General features: G+C 45.1%; 1 long non-coding RNA gene across 1 annotated transcript; it reads right to left on the bottom strand.

The window, feature by feature from the left end:
* Positions 1 to 457: 457 nt before the first annotated feature.
* LOC146196147 (uncharacterized) lies at positions 458 to 8,990 on the bottom strand. Its single transcript, XR_014706085.1, has 3 exons — positions 8,731 to 8,990; positions 6,296 to 6,386; positions 458 to 4,381 (listed from the first exon to the last, which is right to left on the bottom strand). It is a non-coding gene; the product is annotated as an uncharacterized LOC146196147 (long non-coding RNA).
* Between the last annotated feature and the right edge of the window lie 336 nt (positions 8,991 to 9,326).

Below are 9,326 nucleotides of genomic sequence, written 5' to 3'. Positions count from 1 at the left end.
AGTCAACAAGCTAAGTTCTTACTATGGCTGGGCACTCAAGTCCCACAGTGGCAACATAGAAGAAATGGCAAAAGTGGTGATGGCTACCTATTATCATGTGACATCAAATGATCAGGAGTCGGATCACAGCCTTTGCCCAACAGGTTCAAGTTCCTGGTGCCGGCAAAATGCTGCCAGTGCCAAAGGAGAGCCAGCCCCAAGGCACCGCTACAGCCTTCCTAGTCATGTATGCAAGGCATTGCGACCAATTTATGAGCGCCTCTCTGATAAGAAGCTCCTTGAGCGATGTGCAAGGGGAAAAACCCAAAATAATAATGAGAGCCTGCACTCTCTCACATGGGCACTGGCACCAAAAGAAAGGCACTCATCCCTCTTCAGTGTTGAGGCCGCAGTTGCAGAAGCAGTCTTGAAGTTTAATATAGGGTACCGAAGGACCTCGGTAGGAATTTAGTAGTTCTGACAGCACGACTTTGGCTCACAGGTCCACAACGTCAGCGCATACTCGCATATAAAGTTTCTTCTTCGTTCCCCGTGTTTTATGCAGTGAATGCATTTTGTAATCGAGAATAGTGGTTTATTTCTGTGCTTTAAAAACACATAGCCAAGACAATCTGCCAAATGCTCAGAGTCTCATTATATTTCAATCAAGATGATTCCCAGATGTCTATTGCACATTCGGCTTGAACATTCTTGCTGCACATTCGCTCGACCTGATGCTTTTCATGGCGGATGCGATGAAGATCATGTGGAAAAATAAGCATGCAGGGATTAAGATTTCGGACAAGAAAACATACATAAAGCATGACTGTTAATAAGAAGAGGTGAATCTACCGAAAAGGCTAAAGTTCACTTGAATCATCAATAAGACGAATTTTGAGCTTCTCTCTTCCCACAAAGAAGAACTACCGTGTTCTCGTACTTTCTCCATTCTGTGTCACTAGTGCAGTGTGCCTTAATGGCGAGCCTCTCTCCCTTCTCTGTGCGTCGCCACGAGAACTCACCCGTGTCCACGCATAGCGAGACACCCCCCACGACAAGCTCCCTTACCCTCCCTTTGTTCTGGGAAGCGACTCCCATCTGTGAATGTTTCCAGCGCTCCCTCTATTCTTTGGCCAGCAAGTTTGGCTTTTGCCTCGGCCAACGCTGGTCGCACTTTCTTGTGTGCATCGCATGTACCTAACTCAAGAGTGAACGTGAAAACAAAACTACCTCCCCTTCGGATAGTAGTTATTGGCCTAGCAAGCTGCAGTGCAAAATCACTATCTGAGCTGAAATCTGAGCTCGGAAAGTCGTCTTCGGATTCTTCACTACCTGTATCAGCCAAAGTGGCTGAATCGCGGGACGGACTTCTGCCTCTTTGCGTGACCTGACGCGAGCTCGACGACATCGCTCTCATACGAACCACCGTCGCGCCTTAGAAAAAGATCTCTCGTGCCAAAAACATACTATGCCGAAACTGAAACTTTAGTTGCCAAAGTAGCCATCTGATGACAATACGTGTTCCAAGGCGGTGAAAATTGCTGCTTGGCGGCACGCTCAAAATCATCATGCATTTTTGCATGATGGCCTATGGGGCGGTCCCAGAAGAGTTAAATAAAGACAGTTAACAGCACCGCGTACGTCTTCGCTGCACTGCCTACGTGCAAACACAACAGGAAAATTACAAATTATACCTTTAAATCCGACTTCACCAACTGGCTGGGCGAGACTTTGAATATATAGCCATTTCCACACTTATATAATTTTTGCTTAGCCACAGTGATTTTCTGTGCAGTTAAACACGATTATGATGCATTTTCAAACATATTTTAACAGATCAGTGGCCCATGACCTACATACTTTTCACCAACGAAGACAAGGGGCTAAAACCGCAGCTAATCAAACAATAGCACTGCGCCGAGCATACACGCCCATGATGGCTCCGACAAAAAAAAAAAAAATGTTACTACCAAGTAAAGCTACTCCCCCCGCCTTCGTCAAAGCTAGAATAGCTTTTATTTCTGATGTGCTGAAAGATAATCGTAAAAATCTGCACAACATAATTTGCACTGCATGCTTCAAAATGCATTGCTACCTTCCTGGATGCTTATCTAAATGCTGTTATGTGTAGAGCTAGAATACGTATAGCTTTATAAATATCCGTGCACCCGTTTTTCTACTTGTATTGTTTCGTGCATACCCAAGTAATTAGTTCTCTAATCTATTGTGACGAGGATACTTCTGTGATTAGCGCCTGCTATCAGATGTGAAACTCCAGGGTAAGAATCTGCCAGGAGGCACTGCAGTCTCCTTTTGCCTTTCCTTGCGCGCATACTTCACGTTGTGAGCTTGCATCCAAATAATAATAAATGAAATGAAACATGCGAATTGGTGACGTGCTGCGACTAACCACTATACTCCGTTTCATACATCAGGTGCAACGCAGCGAAAGCTACGCAAGTAGTCCGCAAGAAAAAAAAACAGGAGGCGTATCACTACGCGCTCGTTCTGTAGGCGAGTGGTTCCTGCCGAGACGGGCTCTATTCCAAGCATACACGTTTGCAATAACATGCTTCGCATGCTTAGACATCTTCACAGAGTGGATCTTAGTGGATCTTAAAATGCGCACCAAAGAACCACTTTCTCGAAAAGAGATGCGCAGCGCGGAGGGCACAGCCAGCGCCATCTGGTGGCACAGCTGGCAAGGTTGCGGGGTAGCAAAACGCGGCACGAACAAAAACGACATAAAAAAACATACAAATTAGCCGAATCTGACCTTTTCTCCCTAAAAAAGGTGCTTTTTATGAAGTTGATGGCAAATGTAAAATGTATTAAGCTTGCAGACAAAGCAACTATTATTTTGTCTCGTCAAGTGCAGGCACTATTTTTTATCGCGGATGCGGAGAGCGCGAACAAGAGCTGTAGCTTTGGTAGTGTTGCACTTGATGTATGAAACGGAGTATAGAATAGGAGAATCACCTTTCCAACATCAAAAAGCATGCCCTAAAACCACTTTTTCGCTTCACTAGCTTTTTTTTTGCACGTGGCAGACACAGAGGGCTCAGTGACAGCTGCGCCTTTTGGCAAGGCTTGGAAAGTGTCCTGGCTTTGAAGCACAGTGATTAAATGCCGACAAATTATTTCAACCAGAACAAGATTTCTCCGCTGTAGTGTCTGGTCTGCCCCCAGTCGTATGCCGTGGAGACCTCGAAGCGTGTCCCCCAACGTAGTTGTCTGCACCTTATCCCAATGACCAACTCCTCAGGGTCCGACGGCCGTGCCGAACCTGTCGCCAGAGAGGACCGCCCGAAATGAAGCCATCCGGTAGCGAGTCTACTACTGCAGGGCCCACCACCTCGACTTCGTCTGCTTCACCTAAGTCCCAATCTACTTCACCCATTCGCATGTCTCGGTTTGGAAGACCGATCCGGAGGCCGAAAAGACTGGACTTGTGAGGGGCTGTGTTGTGCATACTGCTCCTTCTTAAACAAAGGGGGATGTACTTTGTGTGAGTTCCGCTAGGTGGCACCACTGCTTCCCCGGCTATATATTTGGGTTCAATAAAACCTGATGGTCTTTGGCCTGCTGAGCGGCGGTGTGTGTCATATGGCGTTCGTGCTTACCGAAGCACATCCTGCTACATCCATTGATGAATGAATGGTGAAATCTAAAGGAAGGCCAGGAATTAGGCATACATGCGCGACAAAGCGATTAAATAGAGGTAGACGCTCTGGTTACTAGCAGACTCCAAAATAGAGTATTCTGTCCATAATGGCAAATGTGAGGTAGCAGCACCACATGGTCTAGCATCAGATGTAGCCAGCAAACTATGTGCGGGGTATGTTGACCGAAGCCGTATTTGCATGGATAATTTCTACACTTTAACCAAACTCTTCAAGCACCCTCTTGAGCACAAAATTTGTATGTGGCACAACATGCAAAGACTGTCGCTGCTTCCCATAAGAGTTAAAGGATATCGCATGGAAGAAGACAGCCCGGTGCGGTGACGTCTGGCAGCTTCGGGATGGCTGCACCCCCACATACATTAGGACCGGCATGCTGTGAACCAAACCAGCATGTTCCAGCCAAATGAAGGCAGAAAGCAGGACATTATTTTATCGACTCTATTTCAAAACAAACAAGAGAGAGGCGTGGTACTAAACTTGGTTCTCAACCCACACAAGGAAGGAGTGCTACATAGAAAGCACCTAGCAGGCATTACCACAGCATCGTCCATTACCGGCAAGTCTGTGCCAATGTCAAGATTGATAAAAGGAGGCACACTCACCTGACACTGTCTCTCAATGAAGCTCACTCACCCGTGACGCACCGACACCCCCCAGCACCAATCCACACCGACTGTAGACGGGGACTCCACTGTGTGTAGGGCCTGTTGCCACCCCTGCACAGACACAGCTCACTTGTAATTTCCTACCTAGGATGATGCATCTGGGAAATGTTTTCAAATCTCAGTGGAGAGAAACCAGCAGCTGCTACCTTCCGGCCACACGACGAATCTGGAAACCTCTACAGTGGCTGACCCAAGGCCATTCTGTTGCAAAGTGTGCTCCATGGCTCAGTGTACAGCCTTCGTCACACCACATGCTCAATTTAAATCAGCACACACTGGCAGAAATAGGAGCCACTGAGGAAGCAGTGCTGCAATTCAAAGCCATCACGATCATTCTGCACCTGTTACTTCCACCGTGAAGTCAGCGCACAATTTATTAGTACATACTGCAGCCAGCCCTTTAAGCAGCATTGCAGGAGGGGAGTTCAGAAAAATACACTTATAAAAAGAAATAAAAAAAAAGGAGAGCAATCCTAATCAGCAAAAATGATGACAGTAGGGGGCTTAGAAAAAACTAAATTTGGGAGAAAATTTCATTAGTGTGTTTTCAGGGGTGGCTCTCAACAGGCTCCAACTTGAAAGCAGCACTCCTTGCATCCTCTCCTAATCACTTTCAAGATTTGGACAAGCAACTGGCAAACTATCCTAGCTATCGGGGTTCCAGTTCAAAATTACCACACAACCCTTCTGAACTATCAAGCTCGGTACTATTAAAAGAACTGAAAGAATGAAAATTAAAAGGAAATTATAAGGGACATTTAAGCCCCGCCTTCATGGGTATGATGTGATAGCCTCCTGTCTGCAGCTCCCATTGGGGCTCCTCGTTCATGTACTGTACATGGGGTGGAAACAAGCTCAAGCATTTTGGAGCCCCTCATGGAGCAGTAATAAAGCCATTCCGGAGCAGCTTTGAAGCAATAAAAACAAGTTCAGGAGGATGCTTCTAAGGTCAAATGCTTACAATAATTAGCTTTCTCTTAAAAAAAAAACTTAATTACACTCTTACATTCAATGCATTGATGATTATTCACACATGACAAAACAAACAAAAAAAAACATTCACACAGGCTTAAAATAACACAAATGGCCTGCAAAACAATTTGTAACAGAGTAGCAGTAAGCGGAATGCTTGCTTACACATTTCGTAACTGAACATTAAGCTTGATTGAAAACTTTACACATCTTTTTTTACTTGATTGATTCAAAGGTGGAGTCCACAACTTTGATGCGCTCATGAACAGCCACTGTTTGGAACTCACATCAATGAGCTGCACGTTTCTGCTCTATTTTATGCATATCCTTTTTGACCCTACGCCTCTGCTGATACATTTCTGAGCACTGGTGAATAGTGCCTTCAGCGAGGACAGCTGACAATGAATGGCAGTCTTTTCCTTCTTCAAGTTCTTTACTTCACTGCTTTTCTGCCAGCGATGTCACATGTTTTGATTTTGTTTGTTTCTTCAGCGACGCTGGAGTTTCTTTTGTTTCAATATGTTGGCCATTGTTCTTGTATGGCTTTCTAACACTCTGGAAAACATTTCTAGTGACTGGCATCTTGGTGTCATCACCACTGTAATGCTTAAAGTATGCAGCATTTGTCTGAAATGTGCTTGCATGCTTTTTATTAACAAGGAGGCTCGATGATAAAGTACTAGCTCATTTTCACAGCACAACCATTAGATCAACTCATGCAGTTCTTTGTATCCGGACAAGTTTTTTTTAACAGCTCACGGTAGTTTGCAGTGTCCACTTTCCTCGCTGCTCTCATTTCTCTCGCCACTGGCGATTCAAAAGCATAGAGAAGGTGCTACGTCATGTGGACTGATCAGATTTTCGGAATGAATTCCCACCAACTGCTTGTGGCACATCTTAAATTTACTTGCAAACAAACATATATTATGCTCCATTCTTTTCTAGAGTATAAAATGCTTATTTGTATTATGACTAATGCAAGTTGTGTTATACCTCTTCCACCTACCGGTCTGCTACCATTTTTTTTTTTCTCGCAAAGTCAGATAGCCGGAAATCCGGACTTGCCCAGGACTGCAGTCATTCTCTGAAAAGTGAACTTCATCAGTGACAGTGAACCTTTACGTCTTTCGAAACGCTGGTTTAGAGCATTTCGCACTTGAAAATTCAAGGCTTTTCCGAGTTTTCGCATGTGCAGGACACGACTAGTTTTCAGTTTAGAACCCCGTGAAACACGGTAACTTGTATGGTGGCCAATATAGCGAGTACACACGACCCACGACATGCAACCGCCTTGTGGCAAAGTTGACTGAATGAACTACATAAGATTGCATTTTTTTTGTAGGCAATACAATGGTGCACTGTGTTGCAAAAACCCTTGTTCTGCTAAATTTGACAGCAAAACAATGACGCAGCCGGTTTGGAGCTGCTTTGGAACAATATTGTGCTTTGGAGCAGGAACAGCGGTTTGGAGCAGTATGGAGCAACACTTCCACCCGTGTACATATAGCCTCTGTTCCTTTTATTACTAATCCCTTAATTACTTAAGCCCCGTCAGGGTGGCGCAGTGGTTACGGCACTCGACTACTGTTCCCAAGGATGCGGGATCGAATCCCGGCCTCAGCAGCCGCTTTTCGATGGTGGCGAAAAGCAAGGCGCCCAATGTCAGTGCACGTTAAAGAACCCCAGGTGGACGAAATTTCCGGAGTCCACTACGGCGTCTCTCATAGCCTGAGTTGATTTGGTACATTAAACCCCACAAACCAAACTTTAATTACTTAAATTGCGCCTCTAATATCTCATGCATTCTTATTAGCAGCGTCTCCTCAGCTGTCATGTTATCCAGCAGCTGGCCATAGCCAACAACCGAAAATAGATATAATCTACATTTTGATCAAGTCGTATGGATGTACCTGCATGACCCAGGAGTAGTCTGCTGATTGATTCCCAGGTTGATTCCCATCACAATCATCCCACAATCCATCAAGAAATCAATGCTCAGTAATGTCGATTCTTAACTACCACCTGCCAGAGCAATGCCGGTCATTTTTCACTTACAATGCCGGTGGATTTTCTGAAAAACAAGGCCTTTAGCTCTATCGCATCAAAAACTGCAGCGGGCACAAGAAACAAAGCTGACAGTTTCCTCCTTATCTACACTTAGCATATATCAGAAAACATGAACTTTGCTATCCAGAAAAACATGCCAAAAGACTCGTTAAAAAGTAAGGTGCACAAAAAGCAAAAAAAAATATATCACTGCTTTGGAAACTACTCAGGATTAGAAAGGCAACGACTTGGAACAGCTGCACAATCAACACCGAGAAGATTATCCACATATGAAGTTTTAGCATTTCATCATCGACAGCATATTTCATGGAGTCCTTGATCCTCTTCTATGCTTTTATCTTATATAAGCCAAGCATACAGAACACATTTCACGGAAGACCAAACAAATAATTATCTGAAGACTTCAACCTCCTTCATAATGACATTTTCATGCATCTCGCATCGCAGGGTAAGCGACACATACTCCATTCATGCAGGATTCTGCATTCATCACAATGTCACCTGCACCACAACATTGCATCCACCTCTGTAGCAGCACAAGACAGGTCAGCATGAAAACAAAAATTGCGTGAGCAGCAAAAGCACTCCAAAATGTCTACGACACAAGAAATTCAAGCTACCAATTCAAAGGTTGTTAAAGTCAGCCATCCAATGTGAAAGTAGAATACCTATCATCAGCCATATTACTGTACACCTGTGGACTTGAAAAAAAAACAAAAAAAAAAAACAAATCAAAATTGACTTCCCATGCCACTGATAAACTGTGCATTCTCCAGCCCCTAGATCGATACTTTTTATAGCCTAGTAGAGTTCGATGTACAGGACGAATGCCCCGCTATGCCACACAACTGCGGAGTGCGTGTTGGTGCACCGTTTGGTCTTGAATCGGCGCCCACATTAGCTCATCCACAGATAACATTGTCCCACGCACATCCAGCAATAACTACAAAACTGCCCGTATAGACCTATGAAACCACAACCTGAAAAACAACAAACTCACCTGCAACCCACAACCATATCGGACTGTCACCGTAATAATCGCCGACATTATGCACGCACAGCAGAGCAAAAAAACAAAAAAAACAGACGTTTAGTTTCAACGCCAGCATGGTACAGAGGTTCAGCAATTCGCACCTTTGGCTCAGACACAAAATAGCATGTCATGTTTGGTTTTGTTTTCAATTACTGGTGCTGCCTTCAGTGCGCTTGTGTGTAACGGGCACAACGGAGAAAATATCCAGAGCCCCGCTGCAACCCGGCGAGATTAGCTAACGATTGTGGTGAATACTCCGTTTAGCACATCTGCAATATCAGTAACATGCCGTAGACAGCGACACACTAGCAGGATTAGGAAAGGTTACCTTTCTTTGAATTTCTTTGTCCAGCACAGTGCGCTTTGGTTACAGTGGCACAGGGACTGCGAAGTGAAAACACGTGGACCGAACGCACCAGGAATACCTTTGATGTAACATGGCGGGAACTAGACCCCTGCGGTCAACAAAGTTATTTCGCACTTTGCTCAAATCCACAAGTGTCACAAACTTTTCGTACCACGTGCAGAAACACGCCACCGATACACTCGCAACAATCCCGCCATCTACGCTCGGCTAGGCGCTGGCTAGGCTAAGGCTGGCTAGCGGGCTAGCTCAAAACTCGGCTTTGTTGGCTTTGCTTTGCAAGCGTATGGCCTCCAAGATTGCCTCCGCGCGCATGCTTGTGATCTTGGAGGCCAAGTGGAGTCTACCGTACCGTGGTAGAGCCGTTGCTCGTCGTGGAGCGTCGCCCTTGCCTTCTCGCTAACTGCGCGCTGGATTTGAATGGCTCTTTCGGCTACTGAGTCTGAGTGGGCTCAAAAGATCGCCGAGAGCAACGGACTTGAGGCCATCTATGTGTAGCGCCCACAAATTGCTCATTGCTGACAATAAATGTTTTCTAATCCAATCTACGGCACAAGCAC

Source organism: Amblyomma maculatum, chromosome 3, assembly GCF_055883805.1.
Source record: "Amblyomma maculatum isolate TAMU_Amacu chromosome 3, ASM5588380v1, whole genome shotgun sequence".
NCBI classification, from domain to species: domain Eukaryota; kingdom Metazoa; phylum Arthropoda; class Arachnida; order Ixodida; family Ixodidae; genus Amblyomma; species Amblyomma maculatum.
Note: the sequence above shows the minus strand (reverse complement) of the source record. Positions and strands in the feature narration are given on the sequence as shown.